General features: G+C 43.7%; 1 long non-coding RNA gene and 1 other non-coding gene across 2 annotated transcripts; both read right to left on the reverse strand.

Moving 5' to 3' along the window:
* Positions 1-2,909: 2,909 nt before the first annotated feature.
* On the reverse strand, positions 2,910-2,981 carry TRNAH-GUG (transfer RNA histidin (anticodon GUG)). The gene has a single exon. It is a non-coding gene; the product is annotated as a tRNA-His (tRNA).
* A 12,909-nt stretch (positions 2,982-15,890) lies between these two features.
* LOC140252360 (uncharacterized) lies at positions 15,891-21,322 on the reverse strand. Its single transcript, XR_011903638.1, has 5 exons — positions 21,140-21,322; positions 20,892-20,943; positions 20,553-20,659; positions 17,489-17,635; positions 15,891-16,959 (listed from the first exon to the last, which is right to left on the reverse strand). It is a non-coding gene; the product is annotated as an uncharacterized lncRNA (long non-coding RNA).
* Between the last annotated feature and the right edge of the window lie 468 nt (positions 21,323-21,790).

Here is a 21,790-nt window from a genome sequence, read left to right on the forward strand (position 1 = left end):
TTGAGCTTTTCCTATGCTATTAGTATTAGCCTTCTATGCCTCGGGAAAGCTATCAATGATGCTGTACTTGGATCTATGCAAATACCAATTAAAGCCAGTATGTGTCCTGAAGAAATGAAAGTCCAAGCAGGCAAAGTGCTGAAGAAGAAGAATGTAAGCAGTGCAAAAAGAGGAGACATAAAAGTGGTTGAAAAACTAAGCAGAGAGAGGGGTGTGTTCTCACTTCGCTTTAGGAGAGGAGAAAGAAAATGTTGTTTGCATGGCTGAAGGAAGACCCAGGAGAGACACTGGAGATGTCTGAGAGGGTATGGGAAAGTGATGAAGCAATGGGGAGGAAGAGAAGAGGGGAAAAACAGATGAGACAGGGAGAAGCATTTGAATACCAGCAACTGAAGGGAAAAACAAAACAAAACAAGGTGAATGTTGAACTTCCTGTTGTAATTTTGTTCCAGGAGAAGCCAGCTAAATCCTGCTCTGAGAAAGAAGCAAAGAGAGGAAAGTCCTAGGACGAAGTCAGCTGTCCAAAAGGTGGTAATAAAAATGGGCATTGCAGCAACCTGAGGCAGCCTGAAGGCTCATAGAGGCGTCCCTGGTGGGTGAGGAAGAAATGCCTCATGGTAGTCATCCTGGCCACCAGCAGCAACATTGCTGCCCTAAGTTGAGACTTAAAGGACAGGAAGATGATACAGATATGCAGTCTAACCAATAACTGTGTCTCAGTGACAATCACGTCCCCAAGCTCCTTGCTTGCAAATCTATGCTGGAAAGTTCTTTTGTAAAACTTCCTTTTCTTCCTGGGCTATCAGATCTGGACAATCAGGCATTAACATGGAGTGGCCAGCAGCTTACTCACCTGTACATCATGGTTCATTGGCTTGTGTGCTTCAGGGAGAAATCCTTTTGGCTCTTTGCTGCAATGCATGGTTTGTACATCTGTCAGATGATTCAGCTTCCATTCAGCTGCAATTGATCACAGATTACTCGCATGCTGACACCAAACACTGCAGCCTGTTAGCTGCTCCCAACAAAACAGCTCTGCCAGCTGTGGGGGAGTACAACTTGAAGGCATCAAGGAGGGGATTCTGAGCAAGGGCTTTTGTGCTGGTGCAAGAGCTGAGCAGAGCTGGAAGAGTTCCTGAAGATTTCAGTGTTCGGGGGAACTGGAATGGAAATCTCCCAGCTTTCAGAGGAGGATGGAGGGGAAGGAGGAGAAGCGCCCTGATCACACAGTTACACTGCATGAAAGCAGTGAGATATTTCAGCAGCAAACAGCACTCACAGACAAGAAAGGATCCCTCTGTGAGAACATGCTGAGCAGTAGCTATTCTGGGTTCTTCTGCTGTGAAAAAAAAAACCAATCCAGTGAAGAAATGAGGAAAGACATTTGAGAAGACAGTATGCATTCTCTAGGCATAGCGCTACGCACACAGGTGGCACAAATGCATGACAAGCTGATGCATAAAGCAATGGCACTAAGAGATGGAAACGGAGCAGGAGCTGAGAAGGAGAAGGAAAGGGAGTTATCCTGTCCTGCCCTCTTGCCCCAAGCACTAGCAGCCCAGGAAGTGGCTTGCTCTTTCTTTAAACTGAGTTTCTGATTTAGAGTTGACCTTTATATATATGAGGAGAGGATGCTGCAGTACAAACATTGTCACTAACAATAGCTATTTCTTCATTTTCAGAATGGGCTGCTTCAGAAATCTCAGTTGTGGGGTCTGATTGTAAGAAGCAGCTTGGAGAGCCTCTGCAAACCCACTGATCTGAGGGAGGCTGGAGATGAGAACAGCCATCAGCCATCAGATGTGGCTGTGCCAGCCAAGCTCTGGGCTTTGCTTTCCCTCTCCAAGAAGCATGGTAACTTTCCATGTGCTTTCCTGAGGCACTCTACCCTCTCCCCCACACACACCATGCATGTCTGATGCTGGCATGCTAAGATCTACCCTGAGCTTTGGGCCATCCCACCAACCTCTGGGCCATCAGGGGACATCCATGTATCCCTGCTCCCCGCACAGCTCTCTCGTGCACTGCAGACATCCCATGCCTGGTGTTGCAATCAGCAATTACCAAAGCACATCCTGCAAAGTCGCCAGGGAGGTTGTTCATCTGTATGCATTAACTGAAGGGCAATCCAGTGTGCTCAGGAGTCAGACTTTCCCCAGCAAAGCTGTGTAAATATAACTCCGAAGCATTCACAGACGTGCTGGGAAGTTTCCTCTGAGCCAAACAATATTTTTAATTCGTTGATAGCATTTTAATTTTCTCATGATGAAGAACCTCTAAAGGCAACCGCATTGGAGAGGGAGAAAGGGTCAAGAGGCAATTAAGAAAGGAAGATCTTGCTTTTCACTGCTAGGAAAAACAGTTAATTGGATGAAACAAGCTAAAAAGAGAGAGAGAAGAAGTGAACTGTAATTTGGAAAAATTTAAAAAGCCTTCTATCAAATAAATTGATTAGCACACTAATCATAATCAGGGCTCTTGGATTAACGGTTAATTTGGGGAATCAATTAATAGCGGCATTTTTCAAATCACGGCCGTGTCTGGAGCGCAGGGAATTCATTGCGGTGTGTTTTCAGAGATAACAGATGCTGGATTAGGGCTGCGCAGTGATTCCCTGACAGTGTAACAGCTCTGTTGTACCCCACATCCAGGACTGTACTTCGAGATATCTGTGTATGTGTGTGTTGGCAGCGTCCTTCCTCGATGCCTCTGTGCTTTCTCAAATCATTTACATTGGAACACAAACTCTTCTCACAACAACTTTTCTGCTCCCTCTGCTCTCTTTGAGGGCTCGTGTAATAATCTCCTCCCTCCAGCAGCTGTGAAATAACAGATGCCAGAGTGTGTCAGAATTAAATCAGAAGGGACCCACCACCCAAAATTCAAGCCATGTTTATGGGAACCGTTCCTGCCGTGACTCGGATTCGAACCGAGGTTGCTGCGGCCACAACGCAGAGTACTGACCACTATACGATCACGGCCGTGCTGTGAGTGGTGCCACCACTGAGCACAGTTATATACACCGGGATTTGAAACTGCTGCTGTGCTGACATTACCTTGTTGGAACTGAGTGCCCAGCTGCATGTCTGGCGTTCTGTTCCTCATGGAGCTGAGATTCGGCAGCAGACACAGATGGATCCAAGTTAAATCCCACTTCACAACCTTTGATTGAGTTCCCCGGTATTGCAGCTTTCATAACGTTCCTTCAAATACTTGAAGGGAGCATATAAACAGGAGGGGGAACAGCTGTTTTGTGGGGGTGGGCAGTGATAGGACAAGGGGGGATGGTTTTAAACTGAGACAAGGGAGGTTTAGGTTGGATCTTAGGAGGAAGTTTTTCCCCCAGAGGGTAGTGACGCACTGGAACAGGTTGCCCAAGGAGGCTGTGGATGCCCCGTCCATCCCTGCAGGCATTCAAGGCCAGGTTGGATAGGGCCCTGGGCAGCCTGGGCTGGTATTCAATGTGAAGGTTGGTGGCCCTGCCTGCAGTGCCAGAGCTTTGTGATCCTTGAGATCTCTTCCAACCCAGGCCATTCTGTGATTCTGTGATGCTATTGAAAGTTGCATGCAAATGTGCAGCTGAGTACACATGCTAGGGCCACCCATTAGAAGTCCAATTTTTGAGAAAGGCTGTCTAATTTCAGTGGTCTATCTCAGGATGGGCAAAAATTTTCATGAGGGCTCCAAATGTAATGCCTCCTATTTTGGTATGTTGGTCCATGACACCAGAGGCAGATGTTGGTGGGATGACAACAGAGGCTGAACCTTCCCACCAATACTGCATGGCATTTTTGCTGTGTGGCAGATGGCAGCAGAGGGACACTGTGGCAGAATGGCATCTGGCGTGGAAGTGCAGGTGGAGCAAAGGTGTGGAACTGATTTACTTCATGCAGAAAAAAATTGCATGCACTGACATCCATTGATGCTTGCTGAATGTTTATGGAGACCAAAAATTGGTTGTGAGCACACTGAGGTGGTGGGTAGTGCACTTCAGCAGTGGCAACAGTGATGTGAAAGATAAGCCTGACACTCAAGGTCAGGCTGGAGGGAGCTCTGGGAACCGAATGGAGCTGTGGGTGTTCTGGTTCATTGCAGGGGAGCTGGATTCGATGAGGTTCCTTCCCACTCAAATGATTCTACGATTTTATAATTACATCAGCATAATAATTTAATTTATTCTTAGATTAATTGTGTTTTAGAGACAGGACTACAGGGGGATTCTGGATCCCATTCTGCTGTGAGAAAAAATGGCACCTGAGCCATGGGGTCAATGATGGATTGCTGTTTGCCTATGCCAGCGCACCAGGTTATTTACTTAATCTGTGTACGATGGGAGATTCTTATCCCAATTATGTATCCGCTGTTTGTCTTTAGATTTATCGTAACAGCTTATTTAAACAAAGACAAACAAAACACTGTTACACTGTGATATATTGTTCCTGATAAACAGTATAATGCTCCTAATTCAGAACGTGGATGCCAACTTTGAGTACGTTTTAATTCTCCTCTCTTAAGCTTTTGTTGGGCAGAATTTCTTTACTCAGAGGCAGTGAGGCCCTGGTACTGCTTAGAGTTATGGGTTCCCCATCCATGGAGGTGCCCAAGGCTTTGGATTTGCCCCAGCCAGTGATAGGGAATTAGAACTGGATGATCTTGGATGTTTCTTCCAACTGACGCCATTCCATGGTTCTATGACTCTATGATTCTATGACTGTTGTGGCTGTGGAGCTGCCGTCTGGTTTCCTGCAGGAAACAGTGAACAACCCTCCAGATTTTCCATGAGTCCTGATAGCACTGAAGTGAAATCAGAGTCATTTGCTATCAAAAATTCTTTCTTGATTTTAATCTACTGACCACATTATCCCATATTTTTTTTCTAAAATGTGACCATCTACTTAATCAAATCTGTGTTCCTTATGTCTCCTTAGGATATGTATAGCATCCACTAAAAAAAGTAATAATAAAATTAGTGATCTTCTCAGTTGAAAACCCCTTCTGTAATATTTGTATTCTTACAGTGTTGCAAAAGGGATAAAAGTTGGACTCATCTGATGAGAATCAAAATGAAATTCTCTCATTGCCTACTCTTACTGTCTGTGGTTAAAAAGGGGGGCATGAATTGATAGCTCCTTGGAAATAGAGACAACAGGAAGGAAGATGCTTCATAAAATCCTAGAATGGCCTGGGTTGAAAAGGCCCACGATGCTCATCCAGTTTCAACCCCCTGCTATGTGCAGGGTCACCAACTACCAGACCAGGCTGCTCAGAACCATGCAGAATAAGTATGAATTCTGCAGTGTAAAAACCTTCCTGCATTTCCAGGGATCTTTGTGCTCAGTGATGGAGACCAATGGCGAACAGAGAGTGCTACATCCTCCCCACTGTGTCTCCCTCACTGTCCTTGGCTGGTCTCATGAACTGTTGTGGTTTAGCAAAGCATCATCACATCTCCTAGTTTACCAGCAAGGACAATAGAAGGAGTATGTTGTTGACATTCGAGCTGGACCAAAGCTTTATATTATCCTGTCCGTCAGGATTTGGGGCCTTTCATCTCCAGGCCATCTTGTACTCGGTGATCTTTTTTTCTACTGCCATTGATGTAGCAAATGAGACCACAAACACCTGCTTATTATTAAGAACATAATTATGATGGCTATGGTTTTAAAAAAGTACACCTTTATCTTTCACAACTGCCACTGTCCAGCTGGCTGAGTCTCAACACTGTCCCCCCTCCATCCCCCCTGCTTTTCCCAAACGTGTCTTTGTGTGGGACTTAAACAGAAATCCATTATTAATTAATGTTTATATTCAACATTTATCCTTAGTTTAATTGTTTGGTCTTGGTCTCCCCTTTTAGATTCCACTTTAGTATTGATTCAGTAAGGTACTTAGGATTGTTTTGTAATAGTATGGATATGAATTGACTACACTCTTACATGTAAAATAAATGGTGGAGCAAAACTGGGCTTTTGTTTCAGATTTGTGCAGCCATGTGTAATGTATTCAGCTGCCCTCACTTAAATATTACTTCTGAATTTTGCCCCAAGCTGAATTAATTCCCAAATAGAATATTTCTCAAAGTTTCCCATGTCGTGTCAGCAGCTCTTTAAATGCACATATTTTATATATGGGCATTAGTTTCTTGATTATGAAAAAGTGTTATTAAATATGTAATAAAATATTTACGCAGTATGACTTTAAAGCTAAGAATATTAGATCACAAGAGATTACTCTAATTGAAATAGTCTGCATGTGAAGCTGGAGTCTAATTTAAGCTGCCTAGCCTACTCAAAACTTAAATGAGTAATATATGGGTGACACCTGATCTGCATTACTCTTCAAATACAAGCAGTTGCAATATTATTAATTCTTTATTAAATGGAAAATCAAATAAGCCATTTCCATTCAGTGAACATTGCCATCTGCATGACTTGCTTATTTATAGAGGTTCTATAATGTGATTGGTAAATAAAATGAGCACATATGCAAGCGTGCATTAACAGGCACATATGTTGCATATCTTTTTTTACTATCAAGGTCAAAACTTGGTGAGATGCTTTAACAACTGCTTAGAATAAGCCCTTGAATTCATGCCTAGCTTTAAGCAATAGGAGTAGAGGGAATGGCCTCATGTTGCATTGGGTGAGGGTCAGGTTGGATATAAGGAAAGATTTCTTCTCCAAAAGAGCAGTCAGGCACTGGCACAGTCTGCCCAAGGAGGTGGTTGGGTCACCATTCCTGGAGGTATGCAAGAACCGTTTATAAGTTGTACTAAGGGATAATATGGTTTAGTGGGGAAATATTGGTGGTAAGTAGATGGTTGGACTGGATGACCTTAGAGATCTTTTCCAACCTCAGACATTCTATGATTCTAAGTGCATTCCCAGCCCCACTGTGGTTTGATGGCACCCATTTATTTGGGTACATGCAGTTCAGACTGTGCATACCACAGAGTGCTTACTGGTGATCCACCAGCCAATGCTTTCAAAGAGAGAAAAAACACAAAAACCAAAACAAAATTGCCCATTCACAGAGGAAACTCAGTTTCTGAATCTGAATTAAAACAACAGCAACAACAACAACAAAACAACCAAAAAAGGGCTCATAGTGCCTATCCTGGCCTCAGGAGAGTCTTCCTGCACAGCTGGTCTTTGGACAGAGCTGCAGAAGGGGAGCACTGATCATCATCATGAGCTTGGCCAGGGAAAGAAATGCTTTAAGGTTTCCAGAAGATTTGATGGGTTAAGTTTTCTGTCTGTTTTCATTACACATATGGGGGCCATTTCATCCATCAACATCAGAGTGCGCCTGTTATCTCCAAAGAAGAGGCACTGATTTACAGTAGCCTAAAATGTCTTGGACAGATCAACCAACGCCAAGCCACCACTAGGATCAAAAGCAGATTGCTGGCTCTATCCCATTCCTCCACTTCCTCATCGCCAGCCACTTTATAGCCCTGCGTGCATCAGGATGGTGCCATCTGCTATTATTTAACCTGTAGCTGTATTGTTAACATGGATATCTGGGAAATGTGAATCCCTTTAAAAGCCATGGGCATTTTTGGTGGTCTCCCCTCACCCAAAGGCATGGTGAATTGCCTCCCCAGGGCAATTCTGTCACTGCTCTGAGCACGAGGAGAGCAACAGCCACAGAGATGTGCAGTGGTGGACAAAGAAACCTTCTCCAACTACCTGGGACGTGTCTGCTTTAATCCACATTGAACAGACCTGTTTCAACTTCTGGATAATATATTCTGACAGTAAAGCGTAGTTGTCAGATTTTTTTGGAATGAATATCTGCTCCAGCTGCCATCAAAAACTGTAAAGCAATGTAGCCTTTGAGCCAAAAAAGAAGGATAATGTTTTCAGGAAAAAGAATACAAGGATGAAGGTTCCATAAAGATGAGTTACGGTCTCTGGTGACACCTGAAACGAACGAGCAGAGTGATAGCATTGTTAAAATGCGAGCACACAACACACAAAATCACTTGGATCTGAAACAGGGCTCTGTATTTCCACAATACACAGAGCCTGGTGACAATGTTTCTATTAATACAAGAGGACTTCTAAGCAACAATCAGGGAGTTTTATCGGCTCACTGTCAAAGCAAAAAGCAATTGGAATGTGTGCTCCGAGGGCTCAAAACACATGGTTGATATTAGCTTATGCAAGGGCTCAGGTGGAATAGTTCTATGCACCGAGGGGCATTTTGGAAACGTCTTTTGTAAGGTCTCCAGGCTTCTCGGTTCACTTTGAAAGCAATATGTGGTGGCAGTTTTGGTGTAGGAATTCTTAATAATGAAATCTTCTTGTTTTAATCAAAGGAAGAGTATTCCACTTTTTGCTCAGTCATATTCAAAAGTCTCTGAAATCCCAAGTTATACTTAAAGACTTGACATCTGGGGGGAAATCTTCAGATGAATCACCAAGGGGGGACCCAGAATCCAGTGATCTTACAATGTTATCCTGCAGGTACTGAATATAAGCCACGTAATCTGTCTCTTTGGTTCAAGAAAGAACCGTCCTTAGCCATTTTCTGACAGATGTGCATCTAACTGGTGCTCCAAGACCTTCAGAGTATGTGAAAAAATCTACCAGCCCAGCCCATCACTCCGTGACCCTTTACAGCAAGAAGTTTCTCTCAGCACATAGCCCAAATCATCCTTGCATCATCAGGAAACCATTTATTCTTGCTAAAATCTTCCCAGGAATAGAGAAGTCATAGAATCGTAGAACTATAGAATAGCCTGAGTTAGAAGGGACCCACAAGGACTATCGAGTCCAACCCCTCGCCCCACACAGCACCACCCAAACCCAAATCCTATGTCAGAGTCATGTCCCAACACAGTGATTTAGGTGGAAGCAATAAACATTCAGGAGTTTCCAAACTCCTGTTCACTGAGTGAGTGTTCACTTCTGTTCACTAAGTGTTTTGGAGGAAACATGAAAATTGCCCTTCTCTAAAGCCTTCTTTAACACCTTTTTTTTTTCCCCCTTTACAAGCTTTTTTTGCAGATACGCTTCATGAAATACACGACTTTCACACTGATTAGGGTGCTACGTGTATCTGCATTATGGGAAAGCCTTACAAGAAGCACCTGTGTATAGCAGAGCTAAGATTTTGCTGCTATTAACTCCAGTAGCAGTGTTGCCTATTTGCTCCTGACTGCTGATGCGATTCAAATGACCAAAGTCTGAGCAAAGCTGTGAAAGGGCACAGAGTCTTCCCTGGGCTGAGTTCCCTGCCTTCAGGGGGGAGCTGTGAACTGCTGGCCCTGCCTGAGGTGTGCTGAGCCAGCTGCTTCCTCATCCCTCCTTGCAAATAGCCACAGTAGAAATACAAGTGCATTGGAGGGCAGTTCCTGAGCTCATTGCTCCATAACTTTGCTATCAAAGAATGGACCAGATTTTGATTTATTACAGCTCTTTCTTTCAGCTGCAATGGCATTCCTCCTCTCCTGGCTGTGTAAGGAAGATGATAGTTAAAAACTGCACTGATACAACAAGTCCTGCATGCTACCTAAAGCCAGCCAAGTGGTCCATAGTCTTCCTTCTCACACTGAACTAGCCTCTGTCCATGGGGAGAACACACTGCTCAGTCATGTGGCTGCCCATGCCCCACCACTGCCTGTGTGAGCAGGATCTGCTCTGCAGACTAAAGGATGGTTTCATTGTACACCCATTAAATCCAGCCAAAGCACCATTTCAGCAGTTACAAAAGATGTAGCTTCATCCATTGGCAGAACTTTTATCCCCAGATCTTCTCTTAGACACAGTCCCATTTGTGTAACAGTCTGGCCACCTGTGATAAGCAGGGTGCTGGTACAGATCACTTCTTGAGTGCAGTGGCAGGAATTGGGGTTAAATGCAGAGCCATTCCCAACAACACTGCTGCTGAACAAATAACTCAGCAGTGCAGTAGTAGAATACATCTCCGCAAAAGAGAGGTAGGAATTAACATCACCTCCATTTTCTGGCAGATAATGAAGGCAGACAGAAAATAAGTGACTTGCTAGAGATCACATGGGTGGCAAACTTCTTGCACTTGTTTGGTGCTTTGTTTTTCAGGTCAGCGCCATAGCAAAAGCTTGCTCTTGGGCTGAGAACCTTGTTTTTCCATCTTACCTGGTGCGAGTCCAAGATCAATGCAGCATAAGAAATCTCCCTTTTTTTTGTGCTCAATCTAACCATAGTCCCGAATCACAGTGACTTGGAAGACAGTGAGAAATAGGGTGGTGACAGGGGTATCAGATGAGTAAGTGCCACTGGTGGAGGCAGAGACCTTGCGGGGAAGACCCTCTGTCACCTCCCTCCAATTGGTCTCCAGGCACTTGAAAATGCCGAGCACAGATTTCACTCTTGTAAAGCTTTTGGAGATCACTGAGAAGAGAGAAATTTTGATCATTGCTCGAATATAAATATGAATTTCTAAATATAACCCCTACGGAGATTTTCATTCAGCATTTAGCAGTTAAATCGGGTTTTATGAAGCTCTCTTTTAAAATGGTAAATAAAAGAATTCATAACTATTTTTATAGGCTTAAAGAATGTGGATCAGAGATGTGGGATATGTGCATACCATATTAGCATGCTGTGGTATTCTTATCTTCTTGCTGTTTAAATATTTAGGTATTGTTTGCTTCTATACTTGCTGTAGGATATTGAATCATCTCTTCCACATTAACTTTTATGTAGCAATATTCCTGAAGCACAGAAGGCTTTCATCTAAATATATATATATATACATTGATAACTAAGCTTCTTTTCATAAGTTATATTAAATCAAAGGCATTCGGTGATAGCATTAATGATTGTGCCTAGCCCAGATTAGGTGAGAATTATAGCAAATCCTGCTATTCATATTGTCAAATGTGAGAATTTACTCACCCTTCATCATATCTCCCTCTCAAAAACAACGAAGGAAAATAACAATTCCCAGGTCTGTAATTTTCACTTCTACATGTCTGGAGGTGCTCAAGGCTGGGCTGGATGGGGCAGACTGAGCTGTTGGGAGATGTCCCTGTCCATGGCAAGGGCAAGAATCAAATGGGTTTTAGGGTCCCTTCCAACCCCAACCATCCTCTGATTCGATGATACTGTTTTATAAATAAGCTAAAAACTACTTTGCAGCAGGTTTGTTATGGACCAATGGGTCACCTCTGAAGAGAGATGCCAGGGAGTCCCAGACCTTCTAAGACATCAATCTAAGATGTGTATAGAGGAAGGCCTGTGGCCTTCCTGTCAAGCTTGGTTGTTTTCATATCAGGGTATCTTAACTGCCCTTGTGCATGCTGATTGCTTTAGGGCTAGACTTCACATATTTCATTCAAAAACCATTGCACTTCCATTTTGTTTTCAAGGGGATGGCAGTCTGGGTTTGGGGGTGGGGGGCAGGGTTGTTTGCTGGGGGACTAGATATCCAAATAAATAAATAATAATAACAACAACAGTAGTAATTTTCAGTTAAAGCATGGTGTTTTATTATGTTTTCCTCATAGGATCTGTGACTGCGCTAGTGCACAGTGCTAATAGCCTCAGAGGGAGCCTTCCATGATGCATGGCCTCTCACCTAGGAGATTCAGGCTCGGCACTAGAATGCAGTGTGTGGGCCACACACCCCAATGTCCACATATCTGAGTCAAATTGCTTGGTTCAAATAAACACTGCATGCAGATGAGGGAGTCCCTCACTCAGGGTAAGAGCTGGGTCTTTGCTTGCATCCCAGAACAAGTCCCACATGCCAAGATAATGATCCCTCAGTCCCAAAGTTTGATCCAGCACTGGCTGCTCTTCATGGGAGCCACAGGCCCATGGGGTTCAGGCTTCCTTGGGGCAGCCCCTGAGGTGGCAGCAGATGGGGTTGTTCATCTTCCAGGTCCTTCATTTGGGTCTCTGTCCCCTATCTTGGTGCTCCTGTGCTGCTCTGGGCCTGCGGCGATAGACCCAGTGGGCCTGAGGGCAGCTGGGCAGGGTGGTGGTTGGTTGGGGTACCCTCACTGTCTTTCTCTTCTCCTCAAAAGGCCTGTAGATGAGCTTTTTACCACATAACCCAACAAAATATATGTGATTTTTGTTGTTTTTTTCTTTTCCTGAATACTGCCAGTTTGTTTGGCACCTGACTTACTGAACTCAAACCGGCACTGAATAAATTACTGGGAAAGATGGATTCTGCCCCGAAGTGCTTATAGTGTAGGAAATCAGTGTCTGCTTTCTCTTTGTTAGCAGGGAACGATGATGAAGTATTAAATTTGATGCACCAATTTGACCGCAGATGGGCGAACTGGCGGAAGGTTGCAGGTGTGAGGGGAGTTGAAACCATTTTCTGGGAGATTTTTTTTCTCTGCTGCAGCATGCCTTGAGCAGCTCTGATCACAGGAATAGTGCAGAATTGTCTCAGCTCAGCCCAGGGGGCTGCTACATGCGCCAGTCAAGCTTATCTAATTAGACCCGTATATTACATTTCCATCCAGCAAACGCTCCCCCACTGCTGCAGTGCCGTCTGCAAGGCTGCTGCTCTTCCACTTGAATGCTCATCAGCCCAGTGCAGGCTGTGCTGTGGGATTCCCTCCAGCAGGAGGACACAGGCAGGCAAGCAAGGATATTCACCTCTCTATTGGCCATGGCAGGACGAGGATGCCAATTTCAATGGCACCATTGGCTTATGCAGGAGTGGAACAGATATATTTTGTCCTGGGTACTTGAAGTCTTCACTTCCATCTGGTTGAGCCAGAGTGCAAGGTCACCTTCAGGGACCACGAGGTCCCTTGAACCCGTCAGTCACCAAGGTCACAAAGAAGTCCTATTATATACTACAAATTTGTTTCACTGATGGCGTCGCTGAGAACCTGCTCCAAAACTGTGCTGCTCTGGGGGCTACGTACCTCCTCAGAACTGCAGCTGGAGTTTTGCATAGTCTATTTAAGCCATCAGGATGTCATATATCTTGTTTTGATGCTGAATGTTTTTTGCTAACCAGTGTCAGCCCGAGACTCTTTAAAGGAAAGCAGTGCTCTGTAAATGACTTCTCACCAGCTATCTCTGTCAGGGCATATCTCTACAGATGCAGTAATTTCTACCTCTCCTTGTTCAGTCTTATTTGAGTTTAGAAGCTTGTCTGTCTACCAGTGTGTCTTCCTCAGCAACACTTAACACATCTTAAAAACTCCCTGCCTCTTTCAGCTGCTCTGCCCCGAAAAACAAATCCTGCCCACCAGGAATCAGTGGTTACTCTGAACAAGTGAGTCCTCAGTGAGTCACCAGGAGAATTACATGGACACATCTACCAGAGCTCCCATGCCATGGTATGTTGAAAACTTTAAGTCCAGTGGGAAAAAAACCCTCAACATCAGAGGTTTTGATTACTCCCAGGTAGTTGTAGAAGTGATTTTCTGCTAACTCTTCAGAGCTCCAAGGTTGAGGTGGAGCAAGGAGCCCATACTACCTGGTCATGACACAGGATCCTGAAATATTACTAGTGTAGCATGGAGACCACAGTCCTTCCCCTGGCCCTCCCCATTTCATTCGTACTGCAGGAAAAGTATGCTTCCTAAAACCCCAAATCTATGAAGAATGCACAAGTCACCAAGCAGAAAGCAAGAACACGATGCTTTCACAAAAGGAAAGAAAACATCAACATGGTTTGCCGTGCTATTAAGAAGCTACCCGGAGCAGTTGCTTTCAAACACTTTTATTTTTAGTCTAATATGTTCAGTATTTGGGAAAGAGCTCCCTGATGGTCCCATCTTCTCCTTCAGCTGTAGCTGCAATATTGCAGATGGTGCTGCAAACAAGAACGTGGTTTGCTCTCCTCAGATCATTAAGGCAGCTTAGACCAAGAAAGACACAATTAATCCCTACAGCAGCAGTTTTGGGTTTTTGTCTTGCTAACACTTCTGAATCTGTTGGAGTAGGGCTGGCCCCTGTAATACACTTTAGTATGCAGAGTTTTTTACAGGTACTAGGTCCTAAATTCAATGCTGTCTCATTCTTTCTCTGCTATCTCTCATTTATCAATTCAGATAACACATACTTGGGAAGGCTCCTACGTCATGTTTCATGGTAGATAGCACTGAGTTTCATCCCTGGCTATGGAATGAGATGGGCATTCTAATGACCTTCACTCCATACTAATATTCTTTATGTGAAACAGATAAGGCATTTAAACCTCTCACTCACTTCTGACTTGGTTGCCTTTTACAGTTCTTCCTATGACCTTTCAGCACAAAGGTGCTTTCTGTGTCAGTTACAACAACTTTTCTTTCTTTTTCCCACCCACCCTCAAACCCCAGTGTTTGGAAATGGAGTTTTAAGACTTCCAACTATCTAACCTGAGTATACATTTCAACTTAGTTAAGAAAGTTAATCAGAAAAAAGAGTTTCCCCATTGTGGAAAATTTCCTGATCAGAAATAATCTTTGAGGTCCTTTCCAACCCAAGCCATTCTAAATCTTAGTGAACGTCTATTTATTAATTTGGATACTCAGGCATGGAAATCTCCTCACTTTAAGTACAAACACAAAGATGTTTTTATTTTAATCTCACTTCTGCAAATTAACATAGTCATGTAGTTTTCAGAATTAAGAACTCAAAGGATTAAACCCAACTGGCAAGCATGGCTTGGAAATCATTTTGTGTCCCAAATATTAAGATTACTAAATGCAGATGAAAGAGGCAATTCCAGAAGAAATTTCTGTTCCTTTACAACTAAAGAAGATAAGCCTTAACTATATGTGCATGCAAAAATGTAATATGATTTATTTTCCAACAGGCGAAACTACTGTATATTGCTCTAGGTCACAGAGCAATGTGACTGGAGTATAAATAAAACTCCAGGGGCTCACATGCAGATGATGGCTGTAATTATTGATTAATTCTGCTTTAGAAAGCCTGAAAACAAGTCCATCTTGGAATGGACCACGTCATTATGCTTCTCTCATTGCGGGAAACTAAAATGTCTCTCTTGTTAGAAGTGCCTGAGGTTTTCAGGCTTACCAAGGGATAAATGTCATATCTGGCAGGGGGGGGAGGAAGGAAATTAATACCTTCAACTTTTTGGAAAGAATTTCAATAAAGATTAAACTAGGCTGTTGAAAAAAAAAAATAAAAATCATAAGTAGGTTTTCTAACCTGAACACAGGTAGGAGGCTCTTGTGGTTTTTAGAGGAATACGGGTGTATTTTCCATGCTGCCTTGTTAAAGTGATTACTAGTTCATCCTTGTATATTAATAACATCCAGAAGCAAGTACCCAACTGAGTTTAGCACAATGCAGACATTGAGCCTCAGCTGGTCCCTGCCCCGTAGACTCTGCAGTATATGATCAGTATTAGAGATGTGGCTTTTTTAAGGTGCTTTCCACTTCAAATTTAACCATTTCACCACTTTGAAGACTGTTGTACAGGAGATCACATTACCTCCTTGACTCAGTGGATCAGGTTGCCCAAGGAGATTGTGGATGCCCCATCTCTAGAGGTATTCAAGGCAAGGCTGGATGTAGCTCTGGGCAGCCTGGTCTGCTGGCTGGTGATGCTGTAGTAACTACTTGTTATTCCAGGTGGAAGAAAGCACCTACTAAGGAAATACCACTGGGTGACTGTATTGCTGACAGTAGAGTCTTAAGAGAGCATAACCAGTCATCTTGAAAGCACAAGTGGAGAAGCTACAAAAGAAAGCACAAACTGATCAGATGGCAAGATATTCCCTTGTAAAGGACATGAGCTGCCATGCACAGTGGTGAAACCTGGTGTCTAAATTGTACAGTAGGGCTTTCTTTGTCAAATAGACTAGAAAATGCCCATAACTGCATTAACTCTGTGATGAAAAGAATTACAAACGACAGTGATGGCCCCAGTGCTGTGGGACAGGACAGGCTTGAGTGGATAATGACCTCAGCATGGACTCATCCAACCTGATAATCTTCATTGCTTCTGCAGTTACCTTGCTAGAAATATCTGAGCTAGCTGGGTCCATACACCTGTTTGTATTGATGTATCCTTAGATTTCCATAAACATTTGGTACCGTCCTGACCTCCAGATCAATAGAACAGTACACAATCAGCATGGCAGTTATTAGTGAACTGAAGCCTTTCTAGCAGTCAGGAAGTTATTATCTCACTAATACCCCTAAAATTACATCTTGACCATGTTAATATTTGAATCAATAACCCCAGATCCTTACTAATTAAGATAGCAGATGACATTAATTAGGAGACCAGTAAATTACCAATAGATTGGACCATTAATGGGTAGCTCTTGCAAAGGTAGTTTAAAAAGGTAACTACGGACAGTAAGCAACTGAACACAGCCTAATAAATACTCAGACATCGAGGAATAAAGAATATATGCCATCCTTTCAGATCGGGTATTTGTTGAATTTCTGTGGAGGAGTTGTTTTCTTTATTCCAATAGCTAGAAAATAAATAAGGCAGATTTAGATATGCAGCACAGCTTTTAAGCAGCAAGGTGATTAATCCTGGGACTGTTTCATTTTGCATTCCCCTTCACTGTAAAGTTCTAAAATAAGACTAAAGCCTTATGTGAGTAATACACTGCTGTTCAATAGGAAATAAAGCAGTGTAAACCCACTGGCTTTATTCACGAAGACAAAGAGTTGCAACAATTTCTGTTATTCCTTCTAGGTGTAGACTAGTGTTAATAGCACAGAGACATATATCAGAGTGCTGCGAGATAAGAATCTATCTGCACTGGAGGCACCCTCACACAGAAGAAGCCATTTGAGCGCCTAGATAGGCTCAGTAATAGTGTAGTATGTGTGGTGTGTTTGCACTCCTTGAACCTCCTCTCAGGAACTGCCAGTGCAGAATTTGATATAAACTCCCCAGCGAATATAAACTTCCCCTGTTGACATTATCCAAAGTACAGTCAGCCTTGGAGAAGAACTTGGTGAAAGCCAGAAAATCGGTGTGTTCTCCTGTTAGGCACAATATGGAAGAAATATGAACCTGTTGGGATGCAAGATACACTTAGAATAAGTTCATCATCTTCTTGACCTTGTTTATTCTTTTATCTGCACACAAGAATATACAGAATACAAAGAAAACTCCCTAGAGAAAACTCAGACCAATCATTTACCCCTGAAATGCATTTTACAGGAGGGAGCTGTAATGTCTCTACCTTCTTCATGATTGATAAATCATGATCTTCAATGTGTCACTCATAAAAATACTCTTTTTTTGTGAGCTAAAGAAAGCTGTAGCTTTGTGCTCAGCCTTAGAACACGAGCAATATATAACTGACCCATTCTGCCAGTGGCAGGAGTAATGTGCTCCTAGGACTGAGCTGCTTCATTTCTTGGTCTCCCAGAGACCAGCTCTGTGCTCCCACACTGCTGGCATGGCTGGCACGCAAGGCAAGGATGGAGCACCCCATCCAGCCATCTGTCAGCCTTCATTTCGGCTTGGCCTCGTCTTTGCAAACAGATGCTGGGCTCATCTGATCCCTACGTGGCTGCAGTGCCCACATGCTCCATACCTTACATATGCCGTTGGCTGACATTTCCTCTCCAGCTCTTCACAGGACAGTAGGATCATTATTTCTGTCCTTCTCTGAAGACATCCAGTGTAACAGATTGACTCATCAGCATGTAGCACAGCACTCTGAAGGGTGGCTTCCCAGGACCTGGATAAAAACCATGGGGACTGAGGAAATGTCAGGCTTTGTCTGTGTTTTGGAGTGATGTGTGAGCACTTACAGACTGTAAATCCCTGTTTTGCATGGCCCCAGTTCTTAATCCAATGGGAAGTATTAAGAACTATCAATTTCTTGGGGCTGGATGTATTACGATGAGGGACAAGGTTTAGTGGGCATGGTGGTGATGGGTTGATAGCTAGACTAGATGATCACAGCGGCCTTTTCCAAACAGAAAGATTCTATGGCACATCTGCTCAGTGGTTATCTGCTTGGTGCTGCTGTATGGTAACTGCTGGTGACCTGCCAGCAGCTTCCTCCCCTCCTGCTGAATGAAGATCAGTAGAGCAACCATCCCACCAAACATTGCTGGAGATGGCTCCCAAAATGCCTGTTTCTAAGCCACGGGTCCTGTCACAGCTAGCACCTACTTTCACAAAAAGCAAGTGACAAAGCAAGTCTTACAAGGTCAAGGCACAAGTGAATCTGTTCAGTGCACCAGAGGTGGCACCACTGCTGCTTTCTATATTCTTACAGCAGAGCCAATTTCCAGGTGCTACTGTGGTGTGGTACCAGGCTCCAGCACGCTGCTATTATGCTTATTCTTTTCACATCCACAGTTTTTTCATCTCTCCTGTAGTTGAATATCTTTTCTTGCATTATCAATGGCATATTCTAATAATACCTGATGAGGAGTGCACACAATGAACTGCTTTTCCCTTTTTTTTTGTAGACGTTCTTTTTGGCTATTATTAGCTGTTATCATTCAGATACTCAAACATGTGCCTGGATCTACCTAGGGATATAAGCCTCTGAAGAAAATACCACTGAAGTCAAAAGGAAGCATTGTAGTACATCAGCATAAGCTTTGGAACACACATCTAGTCCCAGTTTATTAATGTTGCTAATGACCTGTCTTTACCTCTTCCCAACTTTTCTCCTCTTTTCTCACTGTATGTTGAGATTGTAAGAAATACAGGACAAAAGTAGTATTTTTCTGCTCTTCTTAGAGGAACAAAAGCAAAACCGGACCATGATCACTAATGACAATCATCATCTGCTACAGGAGTTTGTAAAGGTTGATTTCCCATAAGATTATTCCAGTCACACGCAGCCATGACCATCCATGGTCTTGTATCCCCTGTGACAGTAATAATGACCAGAACAAGCAGCATGACGACAAGTCTGAAGCAGGTCAGTGCTGATCAGGCTGTTCACATCTCCTTCTCTAGCTGCTTGTTCTTAGATAAAATATGTGAGACTAATAGGAATTTTAACACAGGTGCTTAAGCACTACTGATGTCCAATGCTATGTACAGCACATGGAACTATGAAGGTTGCTCTGAAAGTAACACCTCCTATTTTATTGCTGTGGTCCAAACATAGGCAGGTGTTGGTGGGACAGCAGTAGAAGTTGAACCTTCCCACCAGTATTCCATGACATGTTGTTGCTGTGTGACTGATGGCAGCAGAGGGACACTCTGACAGAAGGGTGTCTGAATTTGCTAACCAACACTTGCTGCAGAGATGCTGCTGACTCTGAGGAATCCATAGAATCACCAAGGCTGGAAAAGACCTCCAAGACCATCCAGTCCCACCAATCCACCTACCATGAATATTTCCCATGCCCCTTAGTACCGCATCTAAAAGTTTCTTGAATACTTCCAGGGACAGTGACCCCAACACACCCTGGGTTACCCATTCCAGCACCTGACCACTCTTTCAGAGGAGAAATATTTCCTAATACCCAACCTAAAATTCCCCTGATGCAACTTGAGGCTGTTCCCTCTAATCCTGTCACTACTGAGGAGCCACAGAGTAGCCCTGTGCTCAGACCCGGAGCATGAACCTCATTCCTTATGTGGTTGGATGTTTTATATTTCCTCATTTATCACTTAATCTCTTGAGTAGAATGCAATCGCAGAGTGGCCACAGCTATTTGCAAATACGAGCTGAATTCAGCAAACAGCTTCAGCCATGCAAAACATGAACACGAATCCCGGATGCGAGAACGTAGCTCAGTTTGTCACTGCTACGATTAAATATTTTCATTATTTTACAGTTTTTGTGCTGTCATTTTGGCATAATTCATTACGCAGCAGAAGAGTTCCTCCTTCATACCCCAGCAGACAGTAATGTGAAAAAATCCATTCCTGCCAGATTTGAGTTTCTTTCTTCAAATCATTCCAATTTGTCTCTAGTAAAGGAGCATGGAAAGGGCTTGTCTTACCCTGAGCAAGATGCACAAGCTTCTCCTATTGCATTTGGTGTCTCATACAAGCACACGCATAGAGACAGGAAGCTGAAGCAAGGAGATTATTGTCTATATACAGATATTTGAGTGACAAAGATCTGGTCTCATCCCACCTCCAAAGTGATACCCTTCTCCAAGCACTGAACAAATGCAAATTTTAGGAAACATTACATGCACTGAAAAGCGAGGTTGTTTCTGAAGACCCTCATGCTGACCCTAGACTGCCCACATTATTGACTGCAGAGAAGATTCATCACATCCTTGGTGCTTCTGTGACTTCTGAGAGGCTTTTCTGCCCAGTTAACCCATCCTTCATTTACGCTGGGGGTATAATGACTTTACAGAAGCCACTTGTTTCACAGGCAAGCCTTGTGCGAACAGTAAAAGCCCCATGAGACCCATGGCACACACCCAGGCTGCTGGTTTAATTTTTACCTGCCAAGCAGGAGAACAGACAGATAAATATTTGCACACTGAAAATTCTCTTGCACTGAACTGTTTCAAGAATTCAAAGCTCAGGAGAGGACCACTGCCTGCAGAGTCAATGTTCTTCAGCTCTTAACAGGGCATTAAACTGTAGCCAGCAATCGATGTAAGAGGAAGACAAAGGGGCACAGAGAGCAGGGGTTGCAGACAGCCTTCTGCTGCACTTACCTTCTGCTCGAGCACATCCATTCCTACTAATGGTCCTCTACACATCTTTATGTCTTCAGGGTAGAAGGAAATCACTTACAGATGTCTGACAGAAAACATCTCCTTCCCTTTGAACCAGAGAGTCAGAACAAAAAACATTAACGTGATTCAGATTAGCAATTAACCTAAACTTAACATTAGAGGCATTGGGTTTGGAGTGGAAAATATTCCCCACGTGAAAGGTCCAGGCAAAGGTCATCCATCAACTCCATCTGGTATAAATCCTTAAATCCAATGTGAATTTGTGCAAGAGGAAGCTAGCAGTACTCAGCGTGCCTTACCAATAATCTCCAGTCTTACCAGTTTCAAGTACAGGAACCACTCCATGTGTGCTCATGCAGCCAGGAGGCTCCTAAGATAGAGAAGGTTGATTTTCTTCCTCTGAGCTCTGGAGTCAGAAGGCACATTCTCACCCGAGCCTCTGCTTTTCACTCAATCATAGAAACATACGGGTTCAAAAGACCTCCAAGATCACCAAGTCTAACCCCAGCCCCCCCCCCCCCCCCCCCACCACCACCACCACCACCACCACCACCACGGCCACTGACCCTCAGTGCCATGTCTCCACAGTTCTTGAACACCTCCTGCAACGACTCCACAACCTTCTTGGTTCTAAAGCCTGACTGCTGTTCCAGAGAAAAGACCTCTCCTAATATCCAACCTGACCCTCTCCTGGCACTACTTGAGGCCATTCCCTCTCATCCTATTGCTGTTACCTGGTTTCAGAAGCAGACTCACCCCCACCTCCTATCAGAGAGCTGCAGAGAGCAATGAGATCTCCCCAGAGCCTCCTCCTCTCCACACAGCCCCACCCCAGCTCCCTCAGCTGCTCCCCATCAGACTGATTCCAGAAAGATTCAGGATCCTGAGTTTTAAAGCAAAATTTCCTTTTTCCAAAGCTTTGAACCCTTAGTCAGCTGCAGAAAAAAGCCACAGGCATGCTGGACATGATGCAAGGTCCCACACCTAGTGTGACTGCATGCACAGCACTTCTCAGCCTGCTCCACAAAGCAGGAGATCCTGTAGCTCAGAGCTTTTGTCCACTCAGTTGAGTAGAAAGTAAAACAAGAGACCAGCACTTCAGATAGCTTAAGGGAATCACTGCATATGACAAAGGGCTAAATATATTCCATTTGTGCTTTAGATCACTGTAAATATGCATGTGAGATAAAGGAAGTGCCATCATGGCTCCATGTACA

The sequence above is a fragment of the Excalfactoria chinensis genome, chromosome 5 (assembly GCF_039878825.1).
Source record: "Excalfactoria chinensis isolate bCotChi1 chromosome 5, bCotChi1.hap2, whole genome shotgun sequence".
Lineage (NCBI taxonomy): Eukaryota > Metazoa > Chordata > Aves > Galliformes > Phasianidae > Excalfactoria > Excalfactoria chinensis.